This window comes from Tamandua tetradactyla, chromosome 6, assembly GCF_023851605.1.
Source record: "Tamandua tetradactyla isolate mTamTet1 chromosome 6, mTamTet1.pri, whole genome shotgun sequence".
Lineage (NCBI taxonomy): Eukaryota > Metazoa > Chordata > Mammalia > Pilosa > Myrmecophagidae > Tamandua > Tamandua tetradactyla.
The window spans coordinates 122911220-122927000 of record NC_135332.1 but is presented as its reverse complement, the minus strand read 5'-3'; the positions used below and the strand labels follow the sequence as shown (position 1 = coordinate 122927000).

The window sequence follows — 15781 nt, the reverse complement described above, 5'->3', positions numbered from 1 at the left end:
AGCATTGTTAATCATTTTCATTCATATAGGGCAGGGTACTCACTACAGGCCTTGCATGTTCATGTCTGTAGACACCAAAGAAGAAAATAATGAAGTTTAGGGTATAGAATTCTGTGGCATGTTGATAGGAAAAGGGAGGTAGAGAGGTATTTTATATCGTTTTTGGCTACTGCTGCTTAACAAAGGAAAGTGCATTCTACCATGCCATTTTTTTTTTTTTTTTAGCTTTGCAGGTTAATGGAATAAATATTTCTGTGTGATAGTTTCCTGATGAAAGAAAGTTTCCTTTTTATACCCTTTATTTGTTTTTTATAACTTTACCGAAAGATATTGAAAAATAATACAGTACTCATATTTAAAGAGCAAATTTGATCAGTTTTGACATATGTGGAAACCTTTAAGCCATCATCATAATCAAGATCATGAACATTTCCATCATTCCTAAAACAATTCTAATAGGTAGATGGTGATATCTCATTATAGTTAGAATTTGCGTATCCCCGAGGACATGATGTTGAACATCTTTTCATGTATTTACTGGCTATTTGCATATATTGTTTTATAAATCTTTTTTGTCTTGTTGTTTCTCTTCTGATTATTCATTTTTAAGAGTTCTTCATATTTCCAAATGAAAGTCTGCTGTCTGATACATGCTTTGCAGATATTTTCCTCCAGTTTTATTTCTTGGAGGAAAAGTATTTTATTTGGATGTATAGTACGATTTATCAGGTTTTATTCCCCTGATACTTATTTTTTGTTTGTTTTTAGATAAGAAACATTTGTCTGTCACAAAACTGCAAATATTGACATCTATTTTCCTCTAGTTTTATATCTTGCTTTTACAACTCTGACCCATTTTTACTTTATATTTGTATACAGTGTGAGGTGTACTTTTACATTCATATATTTCCATATAGATACCCTATTGATAGCACCATATGTTGAAAAAACTTTCCTTTTGACACTGAATTGCATTGATACTTTGTTGAAAACCAAATGACCATATATATGTGGGTTTACTTCTAGAAGCTCTTATTTGTTTTGTGGACTGTTATGTCTATCCTTTCTCCAATACCAAACTCTCTTGGTTGCTATATCTTTATATTAAATCTGGCTATTCTTGTTTTTAAAAGATGCTTTTGTCATTTTAGGTCTTTTTCATTTCCATGTGCATTTTAGAATTGCCTTATCCAATTGATACAATATTAGAGTTGCATTTACTCTATAGATCAGTTGAGGGAAAATTGTGGTCTTAACACTGAGTTTTCCATTCCATGAGCGTGGTATCTCCTCTACGTATTTGGGTCCACTTTAGCTTCAATCAACAACATTTTGTAGTTTTTCAGTGCTTAAATTTTGAATGTCTTTTGTTACATTTACTCAATGATATGTTAAGTTTTGAATGCAAATTTAAACGGATATTTTTAAAATTTGGTTTTTGCTACTAACGTGTGAGTATCCAATTGACTTTTTATAGTAACACTGTATCCTGCAAATTTGCTGTTCTGGGTTGAAGCTTTTATGTACCCCAGAAGAGGCCATATTCTTTTAATCCATCCCTGTGGGGGCAGACCTATTGTGGGTGGGGTCTTTTGGTTTAATTGAGAAATGATCCAGCCCATTCAAGGTCATTCTTAATCCTGCGATGGACGCCTGTATGAGTGAGCACAGAGAGAGAAACGTGCAGAGACATTTTGGACAGAGCTTAGAGAAAACAGAAGCTAGGACAGAAGAATCAGCAGTCACTGGCTATGTACGATTCCCACATGACAAAGGACTCCAGATGTCATTGGCCTTTCCTCGAACAGGAATATTGCATTCTGCCAGTGTCAGCAAACTGAAACACTTGCTAAATTAATTTATTAGTTCTAATAGTTGCTTTGTAGATCCTCTGGATATTCTAAATAAATAATCATATTATTTGTAAATAGGGATAATTTTGTTTCTATCTGGTATTTCCATCTCATGTTTCCTTCTTTCCTGATTGCAATGGCTTAAAACTTCAGTACAATTTAGAATAGAAGTAGTAAATGTAGCTCACCTTGATTTATCCACAATCTCATAGTGAAACAATTCAATAAGAATTCAATTAGATATAACATTAGGAAGGTTTGAGATTACAAATTCAATTTCTTTTATAGATGTCAGTAATCAGATATTCTTATTCTTCTTTTGTCACATTTTAAGATATCTGTCCATTTCACCTAAATTGTTGACTTTTTATTATGTTTACTTATAGTATTCTCTTAATATTCTTTTAATATTTGAAAGTTCTGCTATGATAATAGCATTCTCATTCCTGGTTGGGGAATTTTGTTCTTTTTTAATTTCTTGCTGATTTTCCTTTTTTCTACTCATCTGTTCATAAACTAGCTTTAGGTTTTTCTGACTTTCCCTATTAGGTCTCTTTTCTATCTCCTGATTCTGTTCTTATCTTTATTATTTGTCTTTTTCTTCTACCTACTTTGATTTATATTGATCTTCTTTATTCAGCATCTTCAGAGTGAGCATTAAAAACTGATTTTAAATTTTATTCTTTTTTAATATAAGCGTTTAAAACAATAAGTTTCCCTGTCAGTCTAATTAATTGCATTCAACAAATTTTGATATGACATATTTTCTCGACATGTTTTCTGATTTTCCCAGTGATTTTATCTTTGATCCATGAATTATTTGCAAGTGTGTTGTATAATTTCCATAAATTTAGATTTTTTCCTAGACGTCTTATTATTAAAGAGTTCTAATTTAACCCCATTATGGTTGGAGAATATGCTCTGTATGATTTCAATCTTCTTAAATGTATTAATTTTTGCTTTTTGACTCAGTATAGTCTGTTTTGGTGAATGTTCTATGTACACTTGAAAAGAATAAGCATTCTTCAGTTGTAACACATATATATCAGTGGAACACACACACACACACACACACATATGTGTGTATATCAAGGTTGTTGGTACTGTAACTATGTTTTCACTGAATTTGTCTTGTTGTTATTTCAATTAGTGAAAGCTTTTAAAATGTCCTTATTTGATTGTAGAATTCTGTATTTCTCTCTTAAATTTTGTCCATTTTTGTTTCATGCATTTTGAAGTTCTGTTATTATTGTGACTTCCTGATGAATTTTTCCTTTTATCATTTTAAATGCCCCTTTATCTCTGGCAATACTCTTTTATTGAAATATTCTTTTTATCTGATTTTAAAATAGCCACTCTAGGCTTCTTTGCATGATATATCTTTTTCCATGCTTTACTTTCAACCTAACTGTGCCTTTATATATTTTTAAAGTGTATCTCATACAAGCAGCTGTATACTAGGACCCTACTGTTTTATGCACTTATCAATTTTTGCCTCTTAGTGGCAGTGTTGATACCACGAGTCATCAAAGTTTCTCTATCAAAGGCCAGATAGTAAATATTTTAGGTTTTTCAGGCCTATTTTTCAAATATTCAACTCTGCTTTTGAATCATCAAAGAGCAGCTGCATGTACATAATGAGTGGGTATGGTTATGTTTCAATTTAACTTTATTTACAAACATGAAGTGAGGGATTTGGCTGATGGACATTAGTTTGCTGTCTTGATTTATACTATTAATTAATATGTAATTATTGATAAGGTTGGATTTAGATCTGACATATTATCATTTGTTTTCTTTTTGTTCCCTATTGCTCTTGTTTTTCTCCCTCTGTTTTCCTTTTTTCTTTAGGATCATTTGAATATTGTTATTGAATATATGTTAGTATTCTATTTTCATTTTCCTTTTGAATTTTTGGCTCTATTTATTTGTATTATATTTTTAATGATTGCTGTTTGGATTTGAGTATACATGCTTCACTTTTCAAAGTCTACATAGAGTTAACATTGTTCTCCTTCATAGGAAAGGAAAAAACCTTGCAGCCAGGTAGGACTTTTTAGCTTCACGCATCACTAACCTTTATATTCAGGTTATCATTTGTATTAAATCCATATGCATTCAAATCCCACTGGGAAAGTTCTATTTTTTTGCTTTCATACTTATATGTATTGCCAACTGATTAGGAGGTAAAAAAAGTGATCTTTTCTATTTAACAGCTATTTGACATTTCCGTTAAACTTCCTCGATGACCAAAGCTCCAAGTTTCCCTCTGATGTTAGTTTTTTACAGCTTTAAGATCTTTCCTTAGTATTTATTTTAGGACATGTCTGCTAATAATGACTTCCTTTCATTTCCCTTCATCTGAGAATGTTTTATTTCTCTCTCAAACTTGAAGAATATTTTCACTGAACGTAAAATTATGGGTTGGCAGTTCTTTTCTTTCAGACATTTAAATGTGTTGTTTAACTGTCTTCTATCCTCCATAGATTCTGATGAGAAATCAGCACTTATTCAAATTGTTCTCAATTTGCAATGTGTGTTTTTCACTAGTTACTTTCAAGATGTTTAATTTTATCTTCCGTTTCAGCAATTTGATTTGTGTCACTTCTTTGAATTTACCCTCTTTGCAGTCCACTGAAATTCCTGAATCTATAAATGTATGTCTTTCACCAAATTTGGAAAACCTTTAGCTATTATATCTTTAAACATTTTTCTCTTTCTCAGACTCCAGAGAATGTGTTAGAATTTTTAATATTTTTTCATGCAACCCTGAGGCTCTGTTCATTATTTTTTATGTATTTTTCTGTTTGTTTTTTTTCAGATCAGATTGCTTCTAGGATCTGTCTTAATCTTCAAGTTCACTGATTTCTTTCTTTCCTCTGTCTTCTGCTACTGAGCCCATCCGTGAGTTTTTAATTTCAAATATTGTATTTTTCAGACCTAATAAAAGAACTGTAATAGCTGCTTTACAGTCTGTCTTTGTAAAGGTAGTTCCAGCATCTGGTCTATCTCTGGTATGTTATGTCAATCTGTTGACTGTCTTTTCTCTTGGTAATTGGCCACAGCTTCCTGGATTTTATAAATGGTATGTTATTGGGCCTGAGTCTATTATTATATAAAGGAGAAGCTGTTCGATTTAGCAGGTGATCAAAATGATTCAGAACAGTAGGTCACCCAGCTCATCTTCTGTAGGTGGTGATTCAAATATCGGTTAGTTTTTTTCAATCTTTGCTATGCTTTTTGGCTATGTCCTATCTATACATATCTCAGGGTTAAGTTGCAATTCATACAGGTTCATATGGAGCCTCTCTCCCTCCTACAGTTTCACTAATATTCTCTCGGCCATAGGGGTTCTTTTCCTGGTCTTTTATCTGGAAATATGAGATTTCTATTGCAGTTTTAGCCACTCTGCAACTGAAACCCATCCTTAAGGCAAATCTATACGAAAAAGAAAAATCCCAGAAACTTACCAAGATGTAGTTCTTAACTGAGAAATTAAGATTTAAGGGATGATTGTGATTACTGAATCATTATATAAGATAGTCCTTTTCACTTTTTGGTATTGGAGTAGACAGAGGGAAATTCCTGAAATCTCTAAATTGTAACCCAGCTGGCTTGATCTGATAATGATTGTACAGTCCTTATCTTCTGCCCCTGTGATTGTAAAAACCTTGTGGCTAAACTTCATTTGTATCCAGTTATCTAGTCTTTCAACTTTAGAGTCTTGTAATCACTAAATGCAGCCACTAATATTTATTAATGATGGGTCTTGGGTCAGCCTAGAACTAACTTACCCCAAGTCCAAAGTAATCTTTATAATCAAGACTGAATCTAACCAAAATGGCCCCACCTGACATGCGCAGTTGCTTAGATTTAACCTACCAGTCACCTATACCTCATTCGCCATTTTCCTCCATACATTCTGAGACTAGGCATGTAATCAATCTGCACATGCTCAATAATTAAATCACCTCTAATCACATCATGTGGGGCCAATGTGCTCATTATCCTAGCCCCTGCCCATCTTTTCTCTAATAAAACTATCAGAATTACTTAGTTCGGGGAGACAGGTTTTGGGCTACTAGGCCATCTGCTCTCCTACTAGTAATAGACTCTTCCGTTGAAACCCCTGTGTCTCAGGAATTGGTTTTTGAGTATGTTGGCCAAAAGAATCCATAGCCTTTGTCTGGCAAGAGGTCACTCCTCTGAGAACTTCTGACTCCCTTCTGCAATCTGCCTACTTTTGTGTATTTTTCAGAGTCCTCTGACAGGTGTATTTTGTATTCTTTTTTCCTGAAATTTTAGTTGCATTCAATGAGAGGGATGGGCTTTAGTGGGCTCGCACTCTCATTGCATAACCGGAATTTACTTTCCTCTCTATTTTTTTTAAATCAGCAATTTTTATAAAGGAAATGACACTTTAAAGCATAACAACCTGATTTTTAAAAAACAACACACAACTTTAACACCAACTGACTAGCACTGTTTTTCAGAATTGCTTGATATATATATATATATATATATATATATCCTTCAAGTGATATCTTATATCTTTAATCCATTGGAAGTAGAATTTTCCATTTGGTGCGATTTAGAGTTTCAACTTCATTATTTCACACTTAGTGCCAAGTTCAAGATGCATAATTCATTGGAAAAATGATCCATTCCTTTGCTCACTGTCACCTTTTTGGTGGACTTAAATAAAAACTTTTCCCTGTGACAAAGTGGGAAGGTGTGCCTGTTGTTAGGAGACTGCTTCTTTATCTTTCCTAATATTCTCCTCATGTGATGTGAGCTCCCCTTGCAGAACTCCCCTGGCCTGTCTCTGCTCCTTCGCTTCTTACTTTGGAAAGAGCTACCATTTCATATAATTTTTGAATTTGAAATGGAAAATGCTTTGTTCAACTTTTTATTTTCCTTCTTGTCTTAGAAGTGAGTTGTTCCTGGAAAGTAGCTGGTTAATGGCTAGTTTTAGTCTATTCAAGGTTGAGAACTGAGAAATTTGCATACTTGCAGATTACAAGTAGCATTCTCTAATATTAGCGTCTATTAGAATCTACTGAAATGTTCATTTCCTTTTTGAAATTTTTAATTAAAAAATAATTTTTTACCTACAGGGGAGTTACTGACGTACTACAGAGAACTACCATATGTCATTCATCTAGCTTCCTGAATGCCAACATCTTACATAAACTCAGTACAAACTAAGTAATTAGTCCTATAATACTATTAAATAAACTACGGCCTTTATTCAGATTTCTCCAGTTTTCCCTTCTTTTTTTTTCCAATCTAGGTTTCCACATTGTCAAGTCTCCTTATCTCTTCCAATCTGTGGAGTCTTCCTTGTTTTTCATACCTTGATGCTTCTGAAGAGTATTTTTAAGGTATTGTGCAGAACATCTATCAATTTGGGTTTTTATGATGCTTTTTAATGATTAAACTGACATTTACGGATTTGGGAAAGAATTCCAATGAAGTGATATGCCCATCTCATTCCATCATACCAGGGAGTACATGATAGAAATAAATATTATTTGTGGTAAGATTAATCCTGATCATATGGGTGGTATATAACTGGTTTCTCCACTGTAATATTGATTTTCCTTTTCCATACTCTATTTATTGGAAGTGAGTCAATAAATCCAGAACAGGGCATTAAGCTCTACTTCTTGAAGTAAGAAGTATCAAGGTATGGATACAAGGTATATGATAAATATGAAAACTACCACAATAAAAATAAACATTGGGAGGGGGGTGAGTTACTTTGAGACTATGCAAATTTCATGTTTCTCCTTAAACTTTTGTCCATCGATAATAATTAACAGCCTCAGTGTTTTGTCATTCTTTTGGGGAAAGGAATGGAAAAAAACTACGAAATATTTGGTGAGTGCCAGAGGGTTTTAGGACTATAATGGGAATTTTGAAAAAGGGCATTTAGGCTTTGTCTATTGATAAACAGTTAAACAACCTTTTACAAGTTTTAGTTTCTACAACTGTAGAAACTAATTGCATTGGGCAGAGACACATTTCTTGTGCTGGATCTTAAAACCTTTTAATGGAGATTATTTCTTGGGGCCACCCATAAAATATTCTCCCAGATATACACAGTTTCAAGCTATTTCTAGACCTGTTTGTTTTTGGTGATCTTGCATATCTTGCTTCAGCCACTTTGAACTTTTAACTTTCTCCTTTTCCTTTGGATCTGAATATAATTTTTTACATATATGCTTTAATTATACTTGATCCAATTGATTCTGTGAGGGGCAGATATTATTGCTGCTTATTAAAATAGTACTTTTGTACAACACACTGCCTCCCCCATTTTTACAAAAGACCATAGCAGCTACTGAATACTCACATTCTACAAGGTACATAAGCCGGGGAGTGAGGAATATAGAGCCATAACTTCACTTTTCTTGTTTTTGTTTGTTAATACTTTTGTAATGGCACTTTTCCTACTTGTTTTTATTTTTGCAATCGATACAAGTAATAACACTTTTCAAAGACCATAAATCAGAATTTCAAATTCTGATTTAATTTAGATGACTTTGTAAGAAACTTTTTTAGGAAAACAATCACCAAAATAATGGCTTGTTAACCAAGGTCCTTAATTTTAGTTTTTGGATATAATTTCCTAAATACTTCCCCAAGTTAGGAGATGAAAATACACCACATTTTATTTCCTTCCCAGTTTAAATTGTAATGGCACCACATAAGTAAGATATTTGTATATGTTGACTATTAGGAGGCGGCAGAAGAAGAATGCGTATTGCTCTCTTGGCTGTAGGCAAAACTTTCCTTTATTCTAAGGAGAAAATATGACTTTGTTATGCTTGTACCTTGCTCCTGACAGCTAGTTATGTCTCTCTTGCTATACATTTGAGTGAGGCTAGGCAGTTTTCTATCAATTGTTCCTAATTTAAATGGGAACTATGGGGACATTTCTAATCCTTTTCATGAGCTAGATATGAAAGATGGTGCTTTCTTTAGGAAAACAAGTGGATAAGAATTGCGATTTCATTTAGTAATTCCACCAACCAATCTCTTCATATTGAAAGCATTCTAACTGTAAGTCGGTGTTCAAGATGAGAGGAAGAGTGCTCAGCGTGTTAAGGCAAAACTATTTTTGGTGGAAAAACTGCCACGGCCAAAGTGGCTAAAAATAATTTTTCCAAATGTGTGCCATGGACATAAGAGATACACCTTTGTCTTCAAATACGGATGTGCTAGTCCCCAGAGCAACTGTGTTATTGTAACTGTTATTTCTTCAGCTGTGATGACAGAGAATGAGAAGGTGGACACTCTCACTGAGAGAATGAAATTGTGGTGGACCTTTATTGTATTGCTCCTTAGCATTAGTGCACACAGCACCCCAATTTTGGTTTCAGGTAATGATCCCTCCCCCATTCTCAGCCCAAATACTTTAGATGAAGTTGATTCTTCATTTGAGAACTGCTGTAGGACTCTTAATGGACTTGCTGATAGTTAAATAATGGGTTCAAGAATGAGCACCTGGCCCAATGAGACAAAAGTGAAACTTCTGATGAAATTTTAGAGAAAAAAGAGGATCTCATTCTTTCTTACTAGACCTGAAATCTGAGAGAATAGAAGTACTAAAACCGTCTCTGCCATTTGCTACCACACATAGCTCAATATTGCTGATGGCTAAATACGGAGGGACAGAAACATTGTTGGATCTCTGAAATCAAATCTTGTGTTCATAGTCCATCCCTTGGCTTTTCTGATTCCTGCACTAATATTTATACAACCTTTTTACTTAAGTCCAGCTGAGCTGGGTTTTCTGTCTTGCAACCTCCTAGTCTCAAATAAGAGGCATTGCAGGAAGTGCACACTTACCTTCACTGTTCAGTCCAAAATGTGGATATGGTCCAGCTTTTTGTTATCGCCTTCTGCCCTCAACTGAACAACCCCTAGGTACAATATTTACAATATTTACACCAGAGTTAAAGTGGTTTATTTCCATAGTAAACCTTATTGAGTGACGTATTACATTCATTGAGTTAGAGCTTTAGCCACATTTTTCTATGAGCCTTGACACTTAGAGTCCATTACTTTTTAGGGCCTGTCTGTTAGTAAGTCTTTACTCTTTTTCTCTTTAGAAGTAACTTGAAAACACACACAAATGCATATGTATATAAACACAATCTTCTAAGAGCAAAAAGTAAGTCATAGGTAGCATAATCTCTATTCATATTCAAAAGGAAACATTTGGGCGGGCCACGGTGGCTCAGCAGGTAAGAGTGCTTGCCTGCCATGCCCAAGGACCCGGGTTCGATTCCTGGTGCCTGCCCATGTTAAAAAAAAAAAAAAAAAGGAAACATTTACGTTTTCCTAAAAACATCATCATGCACAAATATTACCTTTGCCTATAACTCCAACTTTCCCTTCCAGATTAGTTAAATAAGCCCAAAGTGTCGGTTAAATTTTTTCCAGAATTTTCTTAAAATTAAAAAAAATATTTTGCCCTACATGAATTTGAAAATAGTTGTGACTTTTTTAAAATCAGCAACTCTTTGTTTAGAATGTAAGTGGGCACAGGCATTATGGAAAGAATTCCGACAGTATTTGGTGAAATAACTATGTGTATATCCTAGGACCCAGCAATTGCATGTCTGGGTTGCAGTCCTGGAGAATCTCTGGCCCAGGACTCTAAGTGAACATGTACAGTGCTGCTCAGCCTTGTGTTTTCTGGACTAGGAAAGTTGAAGGCGACCTAGCTATCTATCACTAAGGGAATGAAAATATAAAATGTGGGGGATTCAGGCCTTGTGGGATTATTTGCAACAATTATGGAATATGAAAAGATCTCAGAAATATGATACTCCCTTGAAAAATAAGAAACAGAACAAGATGTATAGCAATGCATTTCCTTCAAATAAAAACACAATCACACAATGTGTACCAATATTTTTTAAAGATAAACACACATCTAGGTACAAAGTAAAACGTTCAAAGTGGTTAATTAAGAGAATGGGAAAAGAGTAGAGTCAGGTTTGGGAAAAAACTAAAAACAGGCAGATAACCCCATATCAGGTGGGGAGTATGATTAAATATGCTCTCTGCTGCAAAAAATGAGCAGCAACGTAAAATGAGCTCCCAGTGCTTTTTTGAACACTTTTAAATATAACTTGTCTTGGAGAGTTTTATAAAGATTTGCTGCACCAAAGGAAAACACTCATTGTAATAAGAATATGAACTGCCTCTGTCTAAGAGTTCCTCACATTGATTGTCAAATGAAAAGACGAGAAAAAAAGTGCAAAGCAAGAAGTGCTAATAGGTTGTCTGACATATACTTTTAGCAATCATTTGCTGTGATGAATTGCTTTTGGGACAAAAAGACTTGTCATTACCATTGCAAATTAATATTTCACTGGTAATATATGTATATATTTATCTATATGAATTGTTTCTTTTACTGTTAGTTCCTTTTTATGATTGCAAAGATAATACATATGCATTATGAAAAATTTAGAAAATATTGAATGACTCTGAGAAGATGAAAATAAAGACCATACTTCTCCACCAAGGAATAAACATTTAAAACATTTTAGTGTATATAATTTTCAGACTGTGTGTGTATGTGTTTTGTACATGCACACACATAACTGCAATTTCATTCACAACAAGAGAGAGAAAATAGTATAATTATAAAGTTTTACATTTACTTCAGCGTTCTTCATGAGGCATTTGCAATGGTTGCCTAGTATTTTATGGCATTACCATCTATCAATTTGTTTAACCAAATTCTTAATGTTGGAAATTTAGATTTTTATAAATATTTACTATGATTAACACAATGTATTGATTAATATGGAAACTTAGGCTAATTTTTCTCAGCGTATATTATAAGAAGTAGGTTTTCTGGGTCAAATGGTACATACATGTTGGTAGTTTTAGGAGTGAGTCCCATCTTAATGATAGAAACTGAAGCTAGCATATGAAAGGTTTAAATATTAAGTATCTATAAGTTCAAATCATTTTATAGCTAATGGTGAATGTAACGAGATTTTTGCCCTGATATGCTTCATGTAGGAAGGATGTAGGTAAAATTATTACAGAACAATTTTAAGCTAAAGGTTAATAGCAGGGACACTATAGCCAGAGCACCTAGAGTGAATTATGATTTTGACACTAACAAGCTGTGTGAACTTGGACAGGTCTTTTAACTTATCTGTGCCTCAGTTTCCTCATCTATAAAATGGAGTTTCAACAGCAGTGCCAGTCTCATATATTTAAGGATGATGCATGTGCATGCGCATGCTCTCGTACATGCTTAAGTTGGTTATAAGGCTCTATAAGCAGTTTTTGTTGTCTTTCTTATCATTATTATAAAGCTTATTATTAGACTGACTACTAAAATAAAAAATATACTGTTACAGCTTGGACCCACATCTTTCTCTGTTTCATTGTCTTGTACCTAGGTAGTCATTCTAAACAGGAATAATCAGAAGCCTGTCATCTCACCTCTATCTGGTAACACACGCATGCACCATAGAAAATTGTATTACTTTTGATCCATCCTACAGAATTGCACTCCCTCTTAATAGTATGCAGTTCATTACTCATTACCTTTTTTTCCAAAACCATCTAATGCCAAACAGCAACTATAAGTAGGTTATAAGCTTGGTTGCTTTTCTGTATCCTCTAAGTCTGGGCCCTCTTCTTCTAATGGAAGCTAACTGTAATTGCAAAGGTAAAATTTAGTGACCGGAACCATGTTGAATTGTAGTTATTTTAACAAGTTCTCCCTTTTAATTAAGATATCATGCTTCCAAGGATTTAGTATCCAATATTTGCTTCCAATTTTCTAGCTAAAGATTTCAGCTGTAGAGATGTTTTAAAGGTTTAGGACATTTTTTTTTGCCTTTTGCCTTTACTGGTCTTTTTTTTTTTTGGCATGGGCAGGCTCCGGTCTCCGTTATGGCAGGCTAGAATTCTGTTCTATTTTTTTAATCTCAATTCTTTCATATCTTCTTAAGTTGGTGACAAACTGTTAAAGGTGATTTCACTAAAATGAATTAATTTGGCTTTGTGAGAATGAGTTTGACTTAGTCTAGTAATTGCACAATATATTGCATTATACATTGTCAAGGATTCATGTATGTCTCAAATAGGGCTACTGACTTCAGAGCTTCCAAATAATTTGTGAAGGAGTGATATATGTACATTATATTCCAAGAAACATTGGGATGCAGTGTTAAGTAGATTCTATATAGAACAAGAGCTATATGTAGCATTTAATAGGTAAGAGCAAGGAAAAAAAAAACCCCTATACTGTTGGGGTTTGAGAAAGTCAATTACATGCCTTTCTCTCCCTGTTGAGTTTTGCAACCTGTTGAGAGAGACACGAGGGATGGGAAAGTAGAGGTGAAAATGTCATCTTTATTACTGATAAATCAATGTGAAGCGTGTAGCTTTAAAACTGCAGACAAACTTCTGAATATTCCATGTCTGTTGTACCCAACTGGTCACAAGCAGTGTGAAACAGCCCAGGCTTTTTCTCCAGAGGTTTATCCCTTCTGGCACAACAAAACAAACTCAAGGGATGTACGCAGACAGATCCAACAAGTAGGGTCCCAGGAGGGTCTGAGCTATGAATGACTAGTTCTTTAAGCCAAATTAATGAATCAGATAAATAATTTCCTCTCTCCTGGGAGGAAGAAGTGAGAAAAATACCAGGAAGGACCAGAGTGCTATACTAGGAAGAGTTACACTAAACAAAATTAGGTCAGGAGGAAGAGTGCAGATTCATTAGAACCCTTGATGCAGAAGGATTCAGCACCTACTTGCCACAGGCCCTGGGCTAGGGGCTAAGGGCTGACACTTTGGATGTCCACCCCAGTCCCTACAATTCCAGAGTAATACATAAAATTTGTTTTTGTATTATACAGTTTCTACCAAAAGCTACTGAAAGTCACATACTTGTAGAATTGAAGAGAAACTGAAGTGCTGATATCTGGAGGGAAATATTTCCATAATTTCCTAGAGAGAGAAAGTTATATGACTGCCACACCATCAAAACAGCTAACAGCCATAGAATAACACTCACTATGAAGGTAGCAGACATTCTGGTCTGAGCAAAATCTAATGAAGAAGGTAAAATTCTTTACCCTCTTTTACATGGTAAACCAAAGTGAAAGTTAGTACCTTACTCATGGACTTAGAATTTGTGAGTAGGTAGAATTGGGATCTGAACTCAAGTTGTCTGGTTTCAGAGATCGTGCTCTTCACCACAGTTCTACATGGTCCCCCATGACTAGTGTCTTACATGAATGCTTAATATCCATGTCACAGTTCCAAGCAGAAAGAAAGAGAAACAGATGGAAAGTGTACCAGCTCTCTACTTCATTTCCCTTCCAAGCGTTATCCCTGCACTTGCAATGGGTTTCTATTAATGGAAGTAACACATAGTGGTAAAATACTATCTATGCTTTGTCTCCTTTCTTCCCTCTTTATTTTCGTGTTTGTTCCTCCCTTCTACAAATCATAGTAAGTACCTACTGTGTTCTAGGAACTACTCCAGCTCAGGAACGGGATATGCAGTAGTGAGCAGTGAGCTGCATGGATATGAGCCAGTTCTCTGTGGGGTTTAGAGGATAGTGGTAGAGAAGGTCAGGGAGATTGAGCGATGGGAAGACAGTGCCACGTGTGTGTCATTATGATGCGGAAGTGCAGTGTGAGCACAGAGCTGCTAAATAAGAAGGGGCCCTTGGGTCATACTGGAAAATTGAATGCAAGCTTCCCATAGGAAAAGAACTTGAAAATGGGCCATTAGGCAAGTAAGAAACAGCCAAGAAAGAGGAATTACTTAGGATGGGAGAAACAAGAAGCCATTAAGACATCATGGCATTAGGTGGAGAGAGAAGCTAGTTAATGATTCCTGAAGCCTAACATCACAGAAAGGGAGAGAAAAGAGGGGAAAGCATTGCTCTTCCTCTTCTTCTTCTACTTTATTTCCTTCTACAACAAATGAAATGAAAAAGAAGAATACGAAAGAATCTTTACAAACAAAACCCTTTCATTGTGCCAGAAAATATTCTCTTACACTCTTTACTCTAGTTCATGAGGGCGGGGGTGGGATTAATTAATTTTACAAATCTAGGTTAAAAATAGAAAAAATGCTAAGTATAAATAAATTTATAACTCAGCCTTAAAATTGTAGTCTTTAATGTATAATTATTCATTTAAATTGATTTTTAATATATCATTAGCATTATCAAAAAATCAGCATCATATGGGCACATACAGCCCCATTTAAACTTGTGTAGTGCTCCCCATCCTTGGAAAGTTTCAAAGCACTTCTGATGTAGCCTACATTCCCTAGAAAACTCAGGCTGGGCAAAGCTTCTAGCTTAACAGGACCGCAAGTGTAAGGTAACAAAGTGGAAGTGATCTGAAGGAAAGCAAGCAAAGGTGCCGGGTGCATTACCAACTAGGTCAGTCTTTGAATGACAGCCTAATAAGTATCTATCTATATGGCATGCAGGACGCCTTACTAACAGACTTCATGGTACTGGTAATTGAACAGTGAGCTGCCTGAGGGCAGGAAGGTGTCCTGGCATAGACCTCACCTACCTCCACCTTTCTCTGGGAAATCACCAACATACACTTAACTGCCATCCTATTGTATGCCATTCTCCTGGGGAAGATGTTAAGTCTAATGAAAAGGCCCAGCCAGGTTTTAAACCCAGAAAACTGGAACCAGCAGACCCAGATGCTTATCAGAAAAGGAATTCTCAGTGGCAGGCCCTCCCTTCCCCTGAAGTGGATAGAAACTACACCAAACAGAATGGATTCATCTCTCTGCTCTGACACGAAGTGGGGCGTGCAGAGCTGCCATCCACTGACCCTGACCCAAGCAGTTTGAGCCACCCTCGTAGATAGACTGTGATGAGACTTCTTCCCCT

At 35.1% G+C, this 15781-nt stretch overlaps 1 long non-coding RNA gene across 5 annotated transcripts in view; it reads right to left on the bottom strand.

Annotated features, from left to right (window-relative positions):
- LOC143688765 (uncharacterized) overlaps positions 1 to 14476 on the bottom strand; it is a 107501-nt gene extending 93025 nt beyond the window's left edge. For all 5 annotated transcript variants that reach the window (XR_013178278.1, XR_013178276.1, XR_013178279.1 and 2 more), the window contains exons 1-3: positions 14376 to 14476; positions 13797 to 13856; positions 9711 to 9784 (exon numbers count right to left, since the gene is read on the bottom strand). This is a non-coding gene — a long non-coding RNA (uncharacterized LOC143688765). The remainder of the gene's footprint in view (positions 1 to 9710; positions 9785 to 13796; positions 13857 to 14375) is intronic.
- Positions 14477 to 15781: the final 1305 nt, after the last annotated feature.